Here is a 21,110-nt window from a genome sequence, read left to right on the forward strand (position 1 = left end):
TCCATCTTTTTTGTATCATCTTTTTTGATTGTTTGTAATTTTTCCTCCATCTACTTCTTGTTCATGTCATGTCTGTCAGTATTACTCCAGCACTGAAGCCCATATGGTTTTTACAAATGTCATCATGGAGAAACAAGAATGAAGGTTGGAAACGTGTTGTACGAGCTGTCAGATGTTGTTCTTCAGTGTTTGTGTGTGTTGGTTGTCCTTTGCTGGCAGCAGGGGTCTGTGGGGGTCGGTGTCCAGCAATCAGACAAACATGATGATGTTCTGATGGAGGTGATGGAGGTTGTGGGGAGGGCATGAAGGTTCTCTCAAACACAGCAGGCTCTTTCCAGCAGAAGAGTTTCATATCACACCCCCTGGCTGGCTAGCTCTCTCTGTTTCAACCCCCGACCACTACCACACACACACACCATCCCCCAGTACTGCCACACACACATACACAGCACCCTCCCCCCAACACTACCACACACACACCCTCTCTCAACCCACCACCCTCAGCCGCTCCCTCTCTCCAGGCATGGTGGGGCGAGCGAGGACCGTGAGGATGGTTATTGATGGCTCTATCAGGCTCCCACCTATCATAAGGTATCAGCTGCTCACCAACCTGTGTAATGCTGACAGCCACGGTAATAATGGCTGTCACAGCCAGGGAGGAAACCACCAGACCTTCGCTCCTCAGAACCGATTGGCTTGTGCTTGTTTATCTTTCATAACGCAACAATAGAAAACAAGCATGGTTCAGCCGGTGACCAGTGAACCAACCTTGGAAGGCGCTTGTGCTAGGTCATTAAACAGCAGAACTGTTCTGAGAGTGTGTTATACACACATCCAACACACTTCCTGGTGTAGCCATGCTGTCAGTCAGTCCCCAGCATGGACACATCAACACCTGCTAGTTATCCTTGATCTCTTATCTAGGCCCTTCTCAGAGAAAGACACAAGATGATTTCTAAGAAGGAGGGAGGGAGGGAAGAGGGGGGGTCAAAGGGTCAGAGGTCGTCCTCACCATCGTTGTCCTTGACCTTAGAGAAGGTAAGATGTAAGACATCTCTGTGTGGACGTCTCTCTGCAGATGATTGCTTCTCTGCGCAGAGCAGACCCCCCCCCCCCCCCCCCCCACCCCCCCCCCCCGAAAAGGCGATAATAAGCAAATGATGGCTTTGGAAATAAATCCTTTGATCCAGCCCAGACTGTGAATGTGATAGGCTGGACAGAGGGTCAGAGTCTGCATAAATAATGAATATGGGCCTGTGTGAATAGAGATCTCACCCCAAAAAGAGATTTTGCCGCAAATCCAATGATGCACCTGCTTATCACGCAGTTCAAGGGGGGAAGATTCCCTGAAAAACGTTTGTCTCCCTGTGGATACGCTGAGAAACAAGCAGGGGATGAATATACAGGGCAGGCCATATTCATTTGAAATTATGATTTGACAAAACAGGACTTTGAGGTACAGTGAGAGAGCGAACACGAGGGAAGGGGGAGCTGTTTGAGTGATGGCCCAGGGGACCACGATTCCCTTCAATGAATATCATTTGGCATATCCCAAGCCCACTGCTTTAATAATTCACAGTATTGATTTGAAACAAAATCACACACTGTAAAGTCGATGTTTGCTGTTCTTCATTTAATGGCTTGATGGCATGTATCATCTTGTATAACAATCGGAAACAAAGGAACTGTGCCCAGACGTGCCGAGGGGACTCATGCTATCTACATTTGTTGATATGAAACAGAGATTGCAAGAAAATATGCATTGTGTACACATACAGAATCCCTGTTATTGACACTCTGCTGTGTTTGCTGTCCCTTGAGGAAACATACAGTCAGATGTATGCCAGTAGAAGACACTTCTTGTATCCAAATATAAAAATAATCTCTATAAAAATAAACGATTTTTTCCCCTGTTATTAATGATATTGCCTCTCCTCCTTGACATTTCCAATCAATTACTGATTGTATCCAGGTGATTTCATACGATTTTGTGTTGCGGTGGAGTGATTTTGGGGCGCGCAGCATTAATCAGAGCATTATGCGAAGACAAACTCATGGGAGGCTGCTTGTCACTGTTACAACCGAATCAATCACACCCCTCTGAGGTTTCTCTGAAAACACCCACGCCGTTTTAATTCAGCCGATCTGAGACGCAGGGTGCAGGAACAAACAACACCGTAAAGAATCTCCTCGCTGTATCAAAAGTCGTAACGTAGTGGGATTTATGTCAGCGGATGCACGGTGCAGCTGGAACGTGCACACGGGTGTTCAGAAGTTGTGGATAGCCTAGAGCAGACCCAGCCCACTCAGAGCGGCTGCCTTCAGGTGCTTATCTCACTCCATTAGGCTGGAGAGAGCGTGTTCTTCTGTGGGCTGTGCGGTCTGGGACTGAGAAAACTTGAATGTCCTCCGAGAGGAAATCTGGGGTGCAGCACGGTACATTAAGATGACAGACAGATGATTAAAAGCACATCCAACAAACCAAAACAACATCAATCCAAAAGTAGTCTTCTACTGGGCGACCTGTACGCGCACAGACTCCCTTCCTCACTCCAGAACAGAGCTCTGAAGCACAGCTCACCCCGGACCAGAACACAGCTCTGAAGCACAGCTCACCCCGGACCAGAACACAGCTCTGAAGCACAGCTCACCCCGGATCAGAACACAGCTCTGAAGCACAGCTCACCCCGGATCAGTGCTGTATGGTGACTGAACCAGACTGGACGTCTCAGCTCCCACGATTACTTTGAATATCAAAATGTGAAAGATTCTTTCATTTCACAACTCGTCCGGTGAATTAAAGTAATGTAATTCATCTTGACGGGCCTTGTTCCGCTTTTTACAATGAGGTGGATAACATTGCTTGCCAAGTGACATATATTACCTCCCACTACGTGTGTGAGTGTGTGTGGCGGAGTGTGTGTGGAAGTGTGTGTGTGGCGGTGTGTGTGTGGGGGTGTGTGTGTGGCGGTGTGTGTGTGGGGGGGTGTGTGTGGTGGTGTGTGTGTGGCGGTGTGTGTGTGGGGGTGTGTGTGTGGCGGTGTGTGTGTGGGGGGGTGTGTGTGGGGGGGTGTGTGTGGTGGTGTGTGTGTGGCGGTGTGTGTGTGGGGGTGTGTGTGTGGGGGTGTGTGTGTGGAGGTGTGTGTGTGGCGGTGTGTGTGTGGCGGTGTGTGTGGCGGTGTGTGTGTGGCGGTGTGTGTGTGGCGGTGTGTGTGTGGGGGTGTGTGTGTGGCGGTGTGTGTGTGGCGGTGTTTGTGAGGGGGTGTGTGTGTGGGGGTGTGTGTGTGGAGGTGTGTGTGTGGGGCGGTGTGTGTGTGGGGCGGTGTGTGTGGCGGTGTGTGTGTGGGGGTGGGGGTGTGGCGGTGTGTGTGTGGGGGGGTGTGTGTGGTGGTGTGTGTGTGGGGCGGTGTGTGTGGCGGTGTGTGTGGCGGTGTGTGTGTGGCGGTGTGTGTGCGGAGGTGTGTGTGTGGGGCGGTGTGTGTGGCGGTGTGTGTGGCGGTGTGTGTGTGGGGGTGTGTGTGTGGCGGTGTGTGTGGGGTCTACATCGAGTGGAGTCACGCAGCGCTGTATTCTTCAAAGCTGGACCTCAGCGTGTTTAAAATCGTGATAGCATGTAGGTAGCTATAAGTGAGGTCGTAATTCATATCCCTGGCGTTATGCCAAGACGCTTATCTAACCACAGAGCAATTAGTCATAAGACATTTAATAACAACCGCTGAGGTAAGCCCGGGTCAGTAGGGCATGCTTAAGTGTATGTGAAAGTGCATCTTTGCTACAGAACCATTAAAGCTGCAATGGGTAATATTTTAAAATGGTCAAAGATGAGAAACAGCGCCCCCAATTCTTGTCTGAAATCCCAAGTTTGATTGACAGCGGTTTAGTGAAATGAGCCAAGGAGGAAGGCACGTCTGGCCGATTGGCTGGAACAGGACTTCTGGAATACGATTGGTTGGAAAGTAGCGGGCCACTCCAAAAATGCTAAATGGACAACTGCCGTCCTCGTGAGATCTGTCTCCATTCACACTTCTAAACCCCTCACGCCTCCGCACCCACTCAGCACATCAGACCAGGACGGCTGGGAAGAATTATTAACGCCAAGGAGACAAACATCCTTCCAGTCTCATCCCCCCTCTCTCCCTGGATCTCCAGATCCCACGTTTGGAATCCATCAGACCAGGAGACCACCACGTTGTGAGGCAAACGTGACTGATAAATCAGATGGAGCGCGATCGTGGACGCCCCATAAACAGTGTGAGAGAGACAGCTAATCAAGCCGAGTGGTTCTTCTTCAACTCAGGGTGGAGGAGTCGCACCAGGGTCGACTCATCCAGGAAGTCACGTGTCACCAAGATCTTCCGCAATGACCCCCTACTGAGGTGTGCAGGGCCAGAGCAGGTCTCCCAGCCTGGGGGGTTCTGTGCCTGTGCTGTCTCTGGTCCCTCGGCCCACAGACCCAGTCGCTCCCAGGCGATGCAGTGGGCCTCAGCCCCCCAGCAACTCAAGGGCATTGAACCTCATCTTAGTGTCCCTCCCCCTAGTAATGACACTGCATCACTGTCTTTATCAAACAAATGAAATCACATTTAGTCATTTAGCAGACGCTCTTGTCCAGAGCGACCTACAGTAAGTACAGGTACATTCCCCCCTGAGGCAAGTAGGGTGAAGTGCCTTGCCCAAGGACAACGTAATTTGGCACGGCCAGGAATCAAACTGGCAACCTTCAGATTACTAGCCCGACTCCCTCACCGCTCAGCCACCTGACTCCCTAATAACGTCTGATGAGTAATGACTTTCTCTGTGTCCAGGGCGCTCTCATCCTTTACAGGCGACGGGCGTACCGTCTGCAGACGGCCCTGTGTCTGCCAGGAGAACATCCTCTGGAGGAACTGCACTGGGCTTGCTGTGAACCATTGTGCAAAGTCCCACAATGCACCAGTGGAAGACATTGCTGACGACTGTTATCACATGAAGAAAATCCACAAAATGGATCCAAATGCACGCTTATGGGTATGTGTACATCTTTAGACGTACATTCACTGTGCTGTGCTGTGCAGGGAGCCTAGAACCCATGGTTCTAGAACCCATGGTTTTTCTCTGGTTTTGTTGTCTCTGAACACACGTTGCTGGGCGGCTGTACGGTAAAGCTGAATACACAGTGTGTGTGTGTGTGTGTGTGCGTGTGCGTACATGCGTGTGTGTGGTGCACCTGTGCCCAATGCAGTTAGCTGGAAAGTGCAGTTTGAACAGAACATGGTTCTAGAACCCATTCTAGAACCCATGGTTCTAGAACCCATGGTTTTTCTCCGGGTGACTTGATCCTGGAAGCTAACAAACACTGATCTATCCAACCCTGCTGTGGGTCGTGATTGTGAGGCAGAGACAGGATTAAGGTTCTGCATATTAAACCTAGCTGAGGGCATCTGTGGACACTAATGACCAGGAAATGGATCCATGTGCCCACGCCCCCGACCTCTACATAGGGGCTAGCTGGTGAATAAGATGCAGCAGAACAGAAAGGAAAGAAAAGAACGTTAGAGGAGAAGAATGCAGTGCCACTAATGACGTACGATTAACTCATGACCCAGCACACACACGCTCGGGGCCCATTCTGCTGGACGATGAAAAATGTACATTCTGAAAGGTCTCAAATCAATACTCCCATTAAGGCCTAATCAATTGACCATTAACAGGCTGTTCGTCAGGAGATCTCAGTGAGCATCAGCTCTGGCCAGGAATGCAGAGCAAGCGCAGGTACAACACGGCTGTAAAAGTCAATTGACGTGCGTAATCACTGAACCTCCAGTCGAGCTTAGTGTACACTGTTCTGGGACAGAATTATTGTGTAATTCTTCACTTCAAAAGGTCATTAATTCGATACTTGCCGGTTGTTTTACACATAAGCACGGTCATCGCGACATGCATAGTTAATGACACGAAAGAAGAGGTTTAGGTTAACCCTTTGCACCGCTAATTGGTCAAACTGGTGTGCAGGAAGCAGCGGCCGCATATTAACTGTCTTTAAGCCCTGTTACTGGTTCTGGGGGAGAGTTTAAGACCTGAGAATCACCCTGAGTGTAACCGTCGAACCCAGCAGGGTAGCTTCTGAAACACCCTTGACAGCTAAAAGCCCCATTAAATCTGGAGGAAGCTCAGTGACCTGAAGAAATAGAAAACACGCCGTAAAATATTTCTGGAAAGACAATGGACGGTTGACAGACATATGCTGAAGTTTCTGGCAAATTTGATGCTAACATTCAATTCAGGACGAGATCGACAGTCCAGCAGAAGTCCATTCCAATCTCAGATTGGCAGAAACATCATTTTGAAACACAAATATGATGATCCTGTGGCATGCTGAATCACCTCATACAGGCACAACCAATATTTACATTTACATTTAGTCATTTAGCAGACACTCTTATCCAGAGCGACTTACAGTAAGTACAGGGACATTCCCCCCGAGGCAAGTAGGGTGAAGTGCCTTGCCCAAGGACACAACGTCATTTGGCACGGACGGGAAGCGAACTGGCAACCTTCAGATTACTAGCCCGGTTCCCTCACCGCTCAGCCACTTGACTCCCTGTATCTCTGCTTACACAGCACCAGGTTTCAAAGCAGCAGCATCAAATCTGCATAGCAAGCGTCTGTATACGGAGGTCGGGCACCCAAACCAGCAGAATAGACAGGTAATCCCAGTGACCCACCTAATCCCCAGACGGAGGGCGACTGGAGAGAAGGCTTCATCCCTGGATCATCTCCTTCACAGCCAGGCCTCCAGAGGTGTGGCCGAGCAGATAAACGAGAGGAAGGGGATTAAAACGTCCCCAACGCCCAGGCTGGTTAATTGAAACCTCCCCTGGGACACGGAAGGGGGAGGGGAGTGTGTGTGTGTGTGTGGAGAGGGGGGATCTGTCTGGGTGTCCTCCACCAGGGAGCCCCCCTAGGTAAATCCATGACTTTGATTGGCTGGGGAGCCAGCTGCTGGTTGACTGGGAGCTATAGAGGTCACTGGTTGGCTGAGGGGCTTTGGGGTGGGGCTGAGGTTGATGAGGTTGGAGGAGTAGAAGATGATGAATTGGGTGCCGTCACCCTCCTGTGTGTCGCCGCCTGTCGAGACACACGCCGCACCGTGGACGCTCTGTCAGCGGCCCTGATGGAGCAGTCCCACCGCGGACGCTCTGTCAGCGGCCCTGATGGAGCAGTCCCACCGCGGACGCTCTGTCAGCGGCCCTGATGGAGCAGTCCCACCGCGGACGCTCTGTCAGCGGCCCTGATGGAGCAGTCCCACCGCGGACGCTCTGTCAGCGGCCCTGATGGAGCAGTCCCACCGCGGACGCTCTGTCAGCGGCCCTGATGGAGCAGTCCCACCGCGGACGCTCTGTCAGCGGCCCTGATGGAGCAGTCCCACCGTGGACGCTCTGTCAGCGGCCCTGATGGAGCAGTCCCACCGCGGACGCTCTGTCAGCGGCCCTGATGGAGCAGTCCCACCGCGGGGGCCCCCTGCTTTGGATCAATAATTAATCTAAACATTAAAAAAGCATTTTCTTTGTGTGACAGGCCAACGGGGGCATCAGTCCTGGAGAGGGGGAGGAGGGGGGAGAGCGCGTCTCTTCCAGGAACGTGTGGTGAACCCTCCCCCGCCTCGCCGACCTAATTGTACCCCAGCCAGACTTCCCACCGAGTTCAAAACGGTAAATCATCGCCGAGTTCCTCCTTCGAGCCAAAAAATGAAGTCATTTGTGGGAGGGGCTAAAGAGGAGGCCTGACACACGTGATAAGAACACACCCTGCTCTGGAGGTGTGCATGCATGAGCTGCTCACGTACAGACATGCATGTGCACAGAACAGGGTGTCTCACATAAAGCAGCTACTATGGACACAGATGATCTGAACATGAGACAGCTACTGTACCATACACAGAGTAAGAAAGTATCTCTACAAGGTAGGTTTACCGCTAGGATTTCACACACTTCCTTTTTTTTATTAAATAACAATTAAATTAATGAAATTGGGCTACTAATCTGTGGGATTTATCTGTTTGTCACAGCAAGTCCCTGGTATATGAGGCACAAATGTCCAAATACCTCCAAGGGGTCTTCACTGCAGCTGTAGACTCTCAGCTTTGCCATTGATCATTTCTAAAGTGGAGCGCGAAGCAAAGGCCCCTTTCCCCCTGAGTGATGTCATCTGTCAGAGCAACGAGAGGTGAGGAAGCAGGGTGATGATGGTGTGCTGGCCGCCCTCCTTTGTCTTGCTCCTGAGTGAGATGTTGATTGATGAAGAAGGGGCCATTTTGTCCAAGGTCAAAGCACTTTGTGTGTCAGGGGGAAAACTCATGTGTCCTGGAAAGGCGTCCGAGATGTCACAGAAAACACACACAAAAACCCCACCCAGATGAAAGTAATAGGCCTGGTCTGAGAGAGGGGAGAGTGAGTGATTCAACACACGTGTTAAAGAAAGCACTCTGCAGTGAAATGAGATGGATGTTCTCCCCCCGGGACGGGAGATATGTTGGACTGAAACTCAAATGGATTTAAGATTTCTTTTTTTTTCCAACAAATAAACACCCACCTCCGCCTCCGTAAATCCTCACGTCTTGGAGCAAACTGTGAGCTGTTCTTGACAGTGGGGGTCAGAGTATATATCAAGCTTCCAACCAGCATCGGTACATGAGACAATCAGAGACAAGCAGGCACAATCAGTCAGGTATTGTCTTGTGACGAGTACACCAACCTAGCCAGACTCACCAAGGACAAGGAGACCTGAGGAGTGATCAAACATCAAAAGACTTGCAATGAACCAGAGTTACAGATGAGGAAAAGACTCAAAGTGAAAAATGAAACAGGCTAAACGTGTCTGTAGGAGACACGTGTACATTAAATAAAGTGCAAAATAATTAATTCCGTTTTAATTCATGTTGGAGGCAATGACATGTGCCAGGTTGACAGTAACTTCCATTAACTGCAGTACATTAGGAAACCCTCTGCATTGAAACGCAGAGGCCTGGAGATGTGTCGTGGTTACAAAACTGCTGTAATCGTTGCCTCATCCTCCTGCCTCTCAGCACAGTACACACACTCATGTTTAGGCTTTTAATTAATTTGGATCTGAATACTAATTAGGTGAAAAAACACTATTTCTTTTTTGGGGGGGTTACACGGATTAGAAATGCTTACTCGATTCCCAATTAGCTACTTAATTAAAGTTCTGTGAGCTTGTTTGTGAGAAGCCAGGGTTTGTTCCAAAGCTAATACCCAATATGCTAATGTTTGAATTGAACTGGACAGGGTCACTCAACAGAATAAACAGCTAACAAATGAGCACATGGGTCCTTTGATCAAAAGTGAAGCAGAGCATGGAGGTCAATATCAAAGAGAAACTTCAACAAATGGTTGTAAGCGCCAGTAAATGAGGGGTTGGTTTTTCACAAGGTTTCAGTCAGTCAGAAACAACTTATTAGTCACAGATGGACTGAGAAGAATAGATTTCCTTCCTGCCTGTCCCAAGATTATTATTGCCTACAATTTATTCATACACACACAATTTGTTTCCTATTCTTTGAGAAGCTTTGACAATTCAGTTCTCAGCACACTAACTCGCACGACCGATTCAGGAGTAAAGGTTCTCTGGAAACAAAAAACACAGGCGTGACCTCATCGCTTCCTGCTCCACATGCGACGTAACTCCTTGTTCTCTTTCGGAGGTGAAGGGAGAGATGGAGGAACGGATCGTGAGGGAGGAGAAGTGGAAAACGACAACATCTAACACTTCTGCCGGTCACCATCTGGTGGCACTGTTCCAGCTGTAGAGACTCCTGCGTGTCTATCTGCAGTCACATCACACCTACAGCTGCCCTGCCCATCGAACAAAGGATGTGGATGGAGATGGTGTTATACTAGTGGCTGTAGTCACAGACATTGTCTTATACACTAACTGGCACAGCTTTCCCCTCCTCTCTCTGTACTGACAGGGCTATGCTTTGGATAGGTGTGCTTTGTTGTGTATTGTATTGTCAACCCGACTGGGGGCTGATGGGGAAATTGCTGACACTGAAACATCATCAGAAACTCAAGGGTGAATCTAAAGGCCAGATTATCTAGGGACAAGATATCTTGCATAGGATAAATAGCAGAATACAACTGCATGTATAGTGCTATTTATATACAGTGTCCTCTCATCAAAATTGAACAGTTGAGAAGATCTATATTCTCACTCTACCAGCAATGTGGATGATCTCTCTAAATGACACTTCCACATTAGAATTCATTAGGCGTAATTTCAGGAAGATTTCATTACGTGCGCTAATAAAGAAAAAAAAAGGAAAGGAAAACCCAAATCTCAACTGACTGACACCTCGGTCTTAGAATAAATCTTAATTTCGCTCTAATAATATTATCCATTTGTGGGGAGAAAATCATTTCCATGTTAATAAGCCTCCTCCTTCCTCCACAAGGTCTGTTCTGTGGCTCAGGTGGAGGGTCCTGTGCTGGTCATTCAGAAACCAGATTGACCAGTCGGACACCAGCACGTACACCGAAACCTCATTTCCTTTTCAAATAAACCGAACCAGACTCGTCGGTTCAAAAGCATGACTGCATAATTCCCAGCCTTGCAGCTAACGCTAGCTAACGCAGTCCTCAGCAGGTTGTCTTTGTGTCTGACACCAGGGGTTACTAGCAGCAGTCGGCCTCACACCGAGAGCGCCCTCCGTGGAACGGCCCTTGATGTGAAAGCCTGGGCTCTCCACTCTGACTGACTGGCAGGAGACCCTCTCGCCACCCCTCCCCCACACCCCTCCACCCCTCCCATCCCCTCCACCCCTAGCCCCTGCCCCCCCCCCCCCTCTCTCAGCGATGTGACTGTCAGCAGCCCCCCCCCCCCTTCCCAGCCCTAATGAGCCGTCTCCTGGGGAAGGGCTTTGGCCCCCGCCGGGGGTAAAGAGGCCATCATGTTGCTCATTTAAAGACGACACATAACTGTGACTCCCCCCTAATTGTGTGCCTGTGTTGGCTCATTTGTTTTGGTCGTTAAAAATTCTACCCCACATTTTTTTTTCTTTTCTCCCCACTGGTCGGCCGGCTGTGAGCAATTTGAAGAAGCAGGTCGTTTCTGTGAGCTTGAAGAGGCTTTGAGGCCTGCCTCTGATGTGCAGCAGGGAAACACAAATACACGCACAATTACACACACACACACACACACAAAATACACACAAAGGCACACGTCTACAAGACACTCCAAACATGCTAAACACACAAAGAACATACACACACCTACCCACACACACACACACTCAGACCCCAGAGACTGATTGCTGTCTGTGGCACATTTCAAAGCAGTAAACATGAAAACCTTGCAGCCTGGCGGAGACCTGGACTAGCGGAGACCTCAGGCTGGAACATTAAATATTGATGCGGTAAAGTTATGCAGATTGTTTATTGACCAGCTTCACGAGGGAAATGAGGGAGAGAGAAAGCACAGCCTCCTCCATCTTTCTTCTAATTTGTTCGGTTGATTTCTGATTCCTTAAAACCCGTTTGAATTCGCTCGTCCACCTCCCCCCGTCAGTCGGGTTGCAATTACCGGAATAAACAAGCAATTATACAAATAATTGTCTAAATATGCTGTCTAGTTGCGTAAAGTGGTGCTCTGATATAATGCTTTAGCTAGCACCGCGCAGACCGCTTGGATGTAGACACAATTACTGTGTAATAATGCTCCTTCCACTGCCTCAATCACATGCAATTATGGCCCATTCAACGTAAACACAGCCCTCCCCTCCCCACTTGACTGGGTTGTGACATTTGCCAGGTGGTGTTCTGCCCAGTCCAGCACAAGCCTGTTTCCAGGAAAAACAATCAGATTGGGATAATGGTATTTGTTTGTTATAATGAGACAATATTTGCGATGATGTTTCTACAACTTTACAGAACCAGACAGGATGGGCGGCCGAGGGGCGGGGCAGCAGATCTCCCTCCACAAGAAAACCTGAGCTGATCAAAAAAACGATTGACAGGTCACAAAAACAGGCTCAACGATCGTAAATCACCATTCAGCTACTAGCTCTAGGTTAACATTAGCAAGAAATCCCTCACTCAGTCATTTATCCTTAGCTACTGTGTACACAACACTGAGTGATAGCCTGGGTTAGGCCTACGCGTCTGTAAAAACAAGTGTCTACATGAACGAAATGCTCGTCTTTGCCGGGTGTATTCTTATTGATAGAGCAGTGATCCGTTTAGGTTTTTGACACATGATATCGCTGTCTAGCCAGCGTGGGCGTGTCGACATTGTGTTTACTTTCGCTGGTTTGCTTACTTCGCTCACAGACTCATGGGTGTCATGGTTACCTGCGTTTGCGAGGGGCAGGAGCAACAGTGACTAGCTTACGTCGTGCCGTAGGATCTGAGACAGTAGAACACCAAATCACTAGTTGAGTCATGACTGAGCTGTCCGTCGGTTTGTCACTGCGTCTACCGTTTCTAGACGTCGTTTACGGTGACATCACTGCAGAGCCACAGTCATATCGTCCCAGGCAATTAAATACACTTTGAGAATTAATGGATGAATAACGAAACAGTGAAGATACTCAGCCGGCGGACTCATACTGTACCTACGACCGAATCACAGCCGTGCTGATTTTAAGCAATAACCAGACATGGCAAAAGTACCACATATTTTCACTCAAGTTAAAGTGAAGAGTGGGCTCTGACATAATTCCTAAAAAGTACTTAAAATTAATAATCGAACTTATTTTTGAAAAAAAAAAATCACCAGTTGGAAACTTTTTTCAAAACGTTTTCGTATGGTATATATAGTTAAAAATGGGACAAGGCGGATTGTCTAATGTTAACCTCTTCCATTTCATATTGATTAATACAATCTGCATCTGCTGGGACATCAACATTGCAATGGTTTAACAATCAAGGTTGTCTGCCACACTGGGACTCAAGCATGGGAGACGAGGAACCTTGAGCCTGGAAGACTGTCAACACGCTGACTTTTAAGTCACAGTCTAACCGCATCTAATGAGAGTGAATCCGTGTTTAATCACGAGAGGGGGGCTGTTTAATAGTCTGACCACTTGAGAGGAAGGAAGAAGATGGGGGGTGTGAGATGGGTAAGGAAGGAGGTAAGTGGAGGGAGGAGGGTGGAGGAGAGAGGGTGGAAGGAGGTGGTTGAGGATGGTTGGGAGGGAGGGGGGTGGAGGGAGAGAACCAGAGGCTGGTGAAGGGAAGCAGAAACACAGAGTATGTCGCCTGTGAGATGAAGACAGAGAGAGCCAGCATCAGCTAACCAAGGAACCGAGATTCTCAACGGCAACACCTCCTTAAGAGACTCAGCATACTCACCTAAGCACTTTCGTCTGCACGTCACATTCCACCACAGAACTCCGTCCGACCTGGGAAACGACTGTCTGCTGCGCTTCCTCGTCGAGGTTGATCGACCGAATCGGAGCTTCCTCCCTCACGAGTCCCAGTGGGAGCCTCTGGGACTCCCGACAGACCACGTCAGAGTCGGTCCCCCCCGTTCCTCTCCCTGCGCCTCTCCTCCACCCTCCCCCAGCCCGTCGCGCCCCCGTGCCCATTCACACCCGCCCTGCCAGGGGCCTGCCGTCTGCGCCGCATGGCCCAGTGTTTCGGCATGTCTCGACCTTCTGTTCTTCCGGCCGCTCCGGCGAGGGCTCCCCGACAGGATCGCGCCCACGCCAAGCACGACCAGGCTGGTTAATCCCTTACTGGGGGAGCCGGCCAACCATCCCTGCCGGGGCAGCGCTGCCCGGCGTGGCTGGCAGTGGGGCCAGGATGAGGATGACTACATATACATGAAGGTGTTTCAAACCAGGAGAGGGAGTTTGTTTTGAAATATGGGTGGGACAGATTTTTTTAAATAACTGAGGACGTGGAAAAGTATTTTCTTAATAAAAAGTGTGTGTGTGTGTGTGAGGGGAGGGGGGAGGCAGATTAGCAGTTTTCAAAAAGTGTGTGGAACATATCCCACTCATGTATGACGAAAACAACACCCTTGCTATCGATACGTAAAGGTCTTTCAAGCTGTTGATGAAGTACGAGGTTTGACATCTGGAGACTGTAGCGTGACGATCGGACTCTGTTTTAGCTGGTGGAGACAAGACACCTGTTTGGTATCTAGTTGAGATGGCAGGCGGGGCGGGGATCAGGGAACAGGCTTGGGAAAACAGCTTTGAGCTCTGTGTGAACACAGATCTCTGTGTCGACAATAGAGCCAACCCAGCCTCTCTTCCACAAGGCCTGCATCCCAAAACACACTCACAAACACAAGCAAACACATGACTGAACATGAGTAGACACACACACACACACGTCATTCCACACATGATCACAAGCAGGCCAGAAGGCCCCTTCTCATCTCCCAGTGTGTGTAAATCAACAGCCTTTACAGAGAGAGCTGACAAAACACTCATGCCATTCCTCCATCGACACAAACATTTCCATGGATGTCAGCCGAAGAACAGATAAATAACGGCCTGCTACACACACACACACACACACACAACTCCCCCCACCGAGTAAATCAGAGTCAGGAGACCTGTCGGAGTCAACACCAGTCTGCATGCCGTCACTGCGTCCTCACATGTTAATGTCGAGGGAAGATACTAATCTACTAAGAGACTAATCACCCTCAGAATCAACTGAGCAGAATGTACACACAGAGTCAGTTGAATTAGAGACTGAGGCAGGTCTGGTCAGTGGTGAATGGGTGGTGTGAGGCATGTGTTCGTATCTGTAGCGTGGTTTAGAGGTATAAGCGAGGCAGTGGCAGATTGTGATGTATCTGTATGTGTGTGAAGGATTAGCATGATGACCTGATTGGCATGCAGGTGTGGTAGTCCATTCTCTGCATTAAGCAATACATCCCAGAATTCTTTGACAGGCAGGTGCCTGTCAATCACTGGAGCCCCATCTGTGATGACAGATGGGGCTACACTGTTTAATGATTCCAAACAACGCACACATTTGTTAGTGAAAAGCCACAGCAGCAAGTATATAATGACTTGCTGAACTTGATGACTGAGGAACTGAGTCTGTGAGAGTCGTGTGTCATACAACCCCAGCACATTCTAACGTAGCCGCCTATCACACCCTTCTCGTACAGAACAAAAGGCCTGGCCTGCTGTGGGGAGAGGCGCTTCAGGCTGGGGGCTGGAGGGACCAGCTCTCATTCTCACCCTGGACTGACACCCAATACAACGTCTCACCCAGGATGTGTCGGAGTGGGGAGCTGCTATCAAACAGCAGATAATTGCGAGGCCTCCTGCAGAGATCACCCCTGGGGCTTAGTGCTGGCCCCTGGCCATCACTGCCACACTCAGCCCTGGCACTGGCTCCCTCTGTGGCAGCGAGGGAGAGAGGGAGGGAGGCAGGGAGGGAGGGAGGGAGGGAAGAATATAGATACAAATAGACAAAGAAAAATTGAGATAAAGAGAGAGATAAGAAAGATGAAGAGAGATACAAATGTAAAGAGAGAGACGGAGATACAGATAGACTGTTTTGTGATCCTCACCAGAGGGAACACTATCAGGCATTCCCTGATGCATCAGAGTCCATTGCAGACAGGCAGGCAGGCAGGCAGTCTGGAGAGACTCCTGAATGTACTGCAAGCCAGGTGTCTTTTAGTCCTGAACTATTAATGTGATCTATTGGAGCAACATGTCACCTATGCTGCTGCAGCGAGGGCATTACTGACAGCCCAGATCCCTGATAATGAGGGGATTATTCTCTCCTCCACAAGCCCTTCCACTGGGACCAGGGTTAAGGGGCTCCCCTTCACATCTCAGAGGGGATCCCCTACTTGAGAGGGCCGTGGTTTCTGGAAGCAAGGCTAACACACTGGACCCATTAGCCAGCGAGCAAGCTGACACCTTCCCATTCTACCCTGTTCAATCTAATGCCTTGGATCTCCTGTGATCGCGGTCATTATCCCTTCTCTTCCCTCTCTCCCTCATCAGTGTCCTCGCCGCCCTTCCTCCCTCCCCTGACCCCGGCTAGTCCCCTGGGTCAGTATGGGTCCTAATGACTCGGCAAAGTGATAGGCCGAGCTAACAGGCACTAAGACCAGAGGGAGGAGGAGAGCTGAGATGGTCGTGTGGACAGGGCTATGCTAGGAACCTCTGTAAACCCAATACATTCAGAATAATCATAACTTTAGTTGAAATTGATTACGTCAAACGGTTTTAATCTAAGACATGTATTTAAGTAAATGGTAATTCACACAATCTATTAATTGATTTGATTCATAGCTTTTATTTTACTCTACAGATTAGATTACTTGAATGCTGTAGTTTGATGTAATCAGTTTCCACCAAAGTTTTCCATGAACCCCTTACAGGGTTTACAGTGTAACAGAGAAGCACAAGAAAAAAAAAACCTGTCCAGTCAACTGTCGAGAGAGCGTCAAAACCCATCAACACCTCCACCGCCTGTCACAGAGCAGTCGTGGAGACAGCTCTGACGAGGGTTGGGGTGTGGGGACGGGGGTCCGGGTGGGGGGACCGGGGGTGGTCTGAAGGGGGTCAGGGTGGGGTGGCAGACTTGGTGGCAAGGGAACCGGCTCAGAGTTTGGTTGCATCCACACAGACTCCCATTCTTTCATTATGGGACTGGAGGCTCCAAATGGAAAATAGGTCATTTCATCACGTCTCCCAATGTCTCAGAGTCTAGTCACATGTGCAGTGAACACGAAGCACTTAGCTGAAGACGTGTTGATTTCACACAGCAGTGGAGCAGCTGTGGTTTTAAGCAAAGGCCTTGTTTGCTTTCCCAAGACTACTACATACTCTATTAGACGAGGCTACATTTCCAGCCTCTCTATGGTGGAGGGTCTGTTAACTGTCCACAGAAATAGCTGTACTTCAGAGCTCTGCCAGTGTTTTGAATCCGGAGGGGTTCGCAGTAACATGCTGACACCATTTCTCTCCGTTTAGTTGAAAATGAGCCTGATTGCCGTGCAGCTTTACGATCTTTTCCCACTTGGCTTGGCTTCTGTCACTCACGGTATGTCTGATGCCTCGGGCTAGGAAAGCTCAACACCATCCCCTTGTTGAGTGTGTGGAGGCGGTTTGTGAGAAAGAGAGAAAGAGTGAAAGAGAGAGAGAGAAAGTGTGGGAAAGAGATAAAGTGAGAGAGAGAGAAAGAGAGAGAGAGAGAGAGAGAGTGAGAGAGAGAAAGTGAGAGAGAGAAAGTGAGAGAGAGAGAGAGAGAGAGAGAGAGAGAGAGAGAGAGAGAGAGAGAGAGAGAGAGAGAGAGAGAGAGAGAGAGAGAGAGAGAGAGAGAGAGTGAAAGAGAGTTACGTATATGTGGTTTCTGTTATCCTTTAGTGGGTTTTACTGTACCTAACACTTGATGCAACGTTTTATTTTTCCCTGCTGGAGAGAAGGACTGTTCTCAGGGGGCTTCATCCCTGCAGGTCAGGCTCCACCAGAAGCTGCCCTCCAGGCCCCAGGCCAGGCCTGCCTACAGACACCCTATCTGGGTGTGTTACGAGTCTGCCCTCTGCCTCCTGGTTCCTGCCTCCTGGTTCCTGCCCCCTGCCTGCCCTGCCTCCTGGGGGAGCAGAGATAAAGGCAGTGACTGATAGCACCACCCACAGCACCACCCAGGCGAGTGCTGTGAAGCAGGCCAGTGGGGCGAAAGGGCTCGCAGCCAAGAACAACTCCTGAATGCACCCTGGAACACAATGGCTAGTGATGGCTCAGGTCCCTGAAGGTTGTCGTGTTTGAGCGTGAGTGTGTGTGTGTATAGGTGTGTATTTATGTGTGTTTGTGGGTCTGTGTATGTGTTTGTGTCTGTTTATGTGTGTGCGTGGGTGTGTGTTTGTGTGTCTGTTTACGTGTGTGGGTGAGTGTGTGTTTATGTGTGTTTCTGTTATGTACCTCAGGCTCTACGAAGACAGACAAACATCTGGAGCCCTGGCTCCCTGTGTTCCTCCCTGCCGCCATATCAATAAACAACCTTCTCCAAACAGCCTCGCTCCCCCTGAGTACAGATACCTAACTAACTCATCCAGAGCAGAGGGGCTATTCAGAGACGCTCGGTCAGAGATGGACTCAATCAAACTGTGTTTTTCCATCTCTGCACCACTGGCTTACAGCAAGAGCCTGCCTTATCTGAACCCACAAATTATCTAACATGGAAATGCTACACCCTGTCGTGAACAAAAAAAGTACTGTAGAGGCTCTGAAAAAATCGCGCACACACACACCAACACACACATTGAGGGAGTCTCCCAGCAGAGAGAGATAGCTGTGAGGACATGGCGCTGGTGTTTTACAGGTTATAGAAGGTAGTTCTTTCATGCCAGAACCGTAAATCACACTCGCCTCTGCTCCTGCAGGCTCTGTCAGCGGTGACAGGCCCAAACCTGGTCTCCGTCGCTCCGCGCCTCGCCCCCAGTCCTCCCAAAGTTCCCAGGTATCAACGCCCAGCAGCACTATAAATACAGGGAGATGGCGGCTTCTACTGTAATTTCAGATGCACGTTGGCAGTAAATCAAATCTCTCCCTGTATGTGATCCTGTCCCGGAGCAATGGAGACGTAGGTGGAGGTGTGAGAGGAGATGTAGGTGGAGGTGTGAGAGGAGATGGAGGTTGAGGTGTTAGAGGAGATGGAGGTTGAGGTGTTAGAGGAGATGGAGGTTGAGGTGTTAGAGGAGATGGAGGTTGAGGTGTTAGAGGAGATGGAGGTTGAGGTGTTAGAGGAGATGGAGGTTGAGGTGTTAGAGGAGATGGAGGTTGAGGTGTTAGAGGAGATGGAGGTTGAGGTGTTAGAGGAGATGGAGGTTGAGGTGTGAGAGGAGATGGAGGTAGAGGTGTTAGAGGAGATGGAGGTAGAGGTGTTAGAGGAGATGGAGGTTGAGGTGTTAGAGGAGATGGAGGTTGAGGTGTTAGAGGAGATGGAGGTTGAGGTGTTAGAGGAGATGCACCTTCAAGGCTTTCATCTGGATCCGGCTCCTCGTACGCACCAAACCACAAATACAAGAAATGTAGACCAGACAACATTCAGGATGTGAAGAGGGAGCAGGAGAACAACGATTCATTCATCCTGCCATTCTCGCAAGTTTCCATTTCAGATTTGTGGCGGCTTCACCTCTGTTCAGGAATGAGGGTTAGGAAGCCAGGATTGGGGTGAAGGATTTATGTTTTTTTTTTGTTTTGTTCCATAGAAACGTTACGTGAAGCACCACAAAACAACAAGAGTATTCAGAAGCCCCATTCCACCCTCCCCCCCCCCACACACACACACACAAAAAGAATTACCATTTTCCCATTTTGTGATAGATCTGATTTTGTGATAGATCTGTAGCAGAAACATACATTTCTGTAGCATAAATGTATGTTTGTGTACCATCCATCTGTGCAAGCAGCTCTCCTCCCTCCTCCCTCTCTTTCACTCTCCCTAAATCCACAGACAGAATGTATTTGCTAGATGCTAGGAACCCACTGAGTTTAGGGGCACGTCAAACTCTGACTATTCACTCAGACAGATTAAAACACAGAACACAAACTGACCGAGTGACCCTTGTACCGCTTTTAGCTTTGTCTCGAGGATAAATGTGCCCGCTGTCACCAGGTCGAAACATGCCCTTCTGTCCATAACAAAATCAGCAACAGAGCCACACACATACACACCGATATTGCCTTTGGCACATAGGAAAGTTCCAGATCAGTCAATGTCAGGTGCAAGAGCACAAAGCAATCACCGCTGTGAAAAGCCAGGGTCACTTTGTCCGTTTGTCTGGAGTCTGTCTCAAGGAGGGCCCGGGTCCTGCCAAGTTCAACAACCCCTCTGTCAAGAGGCGGCCCAGGGTTCACAGGTCAAAGGTCACACAGCAAACTGAACTGAAGGAAGGTGTGGTGACACCAGACACATTTGACGGTGCGAACATCCTAGATTGAGAACTGCTGCCTGACCTCAGCCCAGGGGAGTTCTCCTCTGTTGACACTAAACTGACCTCAGGACAGGGTCATGGACCAACATGGCTGCCAGCAGTGTCAACCATCTGGGCAGTGTTACACTCAGAAACACTCAGCACGGGTCAGAAACACTCACCACAGCTCAGAAACACTCAGCACAGGTCAGAAACACTCAGCACAGGTTAGAAACCCTCACCACAGGTTAGAAACCCTCACCACAGGTCAGAAACACTCAGCACAGGTCAGAAACACTCAGCACAGGTCAGAAACACTCACCACAGCTCAGGAACACTCACCACAGGTCAGAAACACTCACCACAGGTCAGAAACACTCACCACAGGTCAGAAACACTCATCACGGGTCAGAAACACTCATCACAGGTCAGAAACACTCATCACAGCTCAGAAACACTCAGCACAGCTCAGAAACACTCATCACAGGTCAGAAACACTCAGCACAGGTCAGAAACACTCAGCACAGGTCAGAAACACTCACCACAGCTCAGAAACACTCACCACAGGTCAGAAACACTCACCACGGGTCAGAAACACTCAGCACGGGTCAGAAACACTCATCACAGGTCAGAAACACTCATCACAGGTCAGAAACACTCATCACAGCTCAGAAACACTCAGCACAGCTCAGAAACACTCATCACAGGTCAGAAACACTCAGCACAGGTCAGAAACACTCATCACAGGTCAGAAACACTCATCACAGGTCAGAAACACTCAGCACGGGTCAGAAACACTCACCACAGCTCAGAAACACTCAGCACAGGTCAGAAACACTCAGCACAGGTCAGAAACACTCACCACAGCTCAGAAACACTCATCACAGGTCAGAAACACTAATCACAGGTCAGAAACACTCAGCACGGGTCAGAAACACTCAGCACAGGTCAGAAACACTCAGCACAGGTCAGAAACACTCACCACGGGTCAGAAACACTCAGCACGGGTCAGAAACACTCAGCACAGGTCAGAAACACTCAGCACAGGTCAGGCGGCGGGGAGCGTCCACCACGCTGCAGCGTCGCTACCACACGGTCTCTCTCCTGAAACAAAGACAAGATGGCGGAGAGCTGATGTCACTCTGCCTGTAGGATTCCCACTCTCGAGCGTGGTCGAGATGACAGAGTAATGGACACATTGAAATCAC

This window comes from Osmerus eperlanus, chromosome 9, assembly GCF_963692335.1.
Source record: "Osmerus eperlanus chromosome 9, fOsmEpe2.1, whole genome shotgun sequence".
Classification (NCBI taxonomy): domain Eukaryota; kingdom Metazoa; phylum Chordata; class Actinopteri; order Osmeriformes; family Osmeridae; genus Osmerus; species Osmerus eperlanus.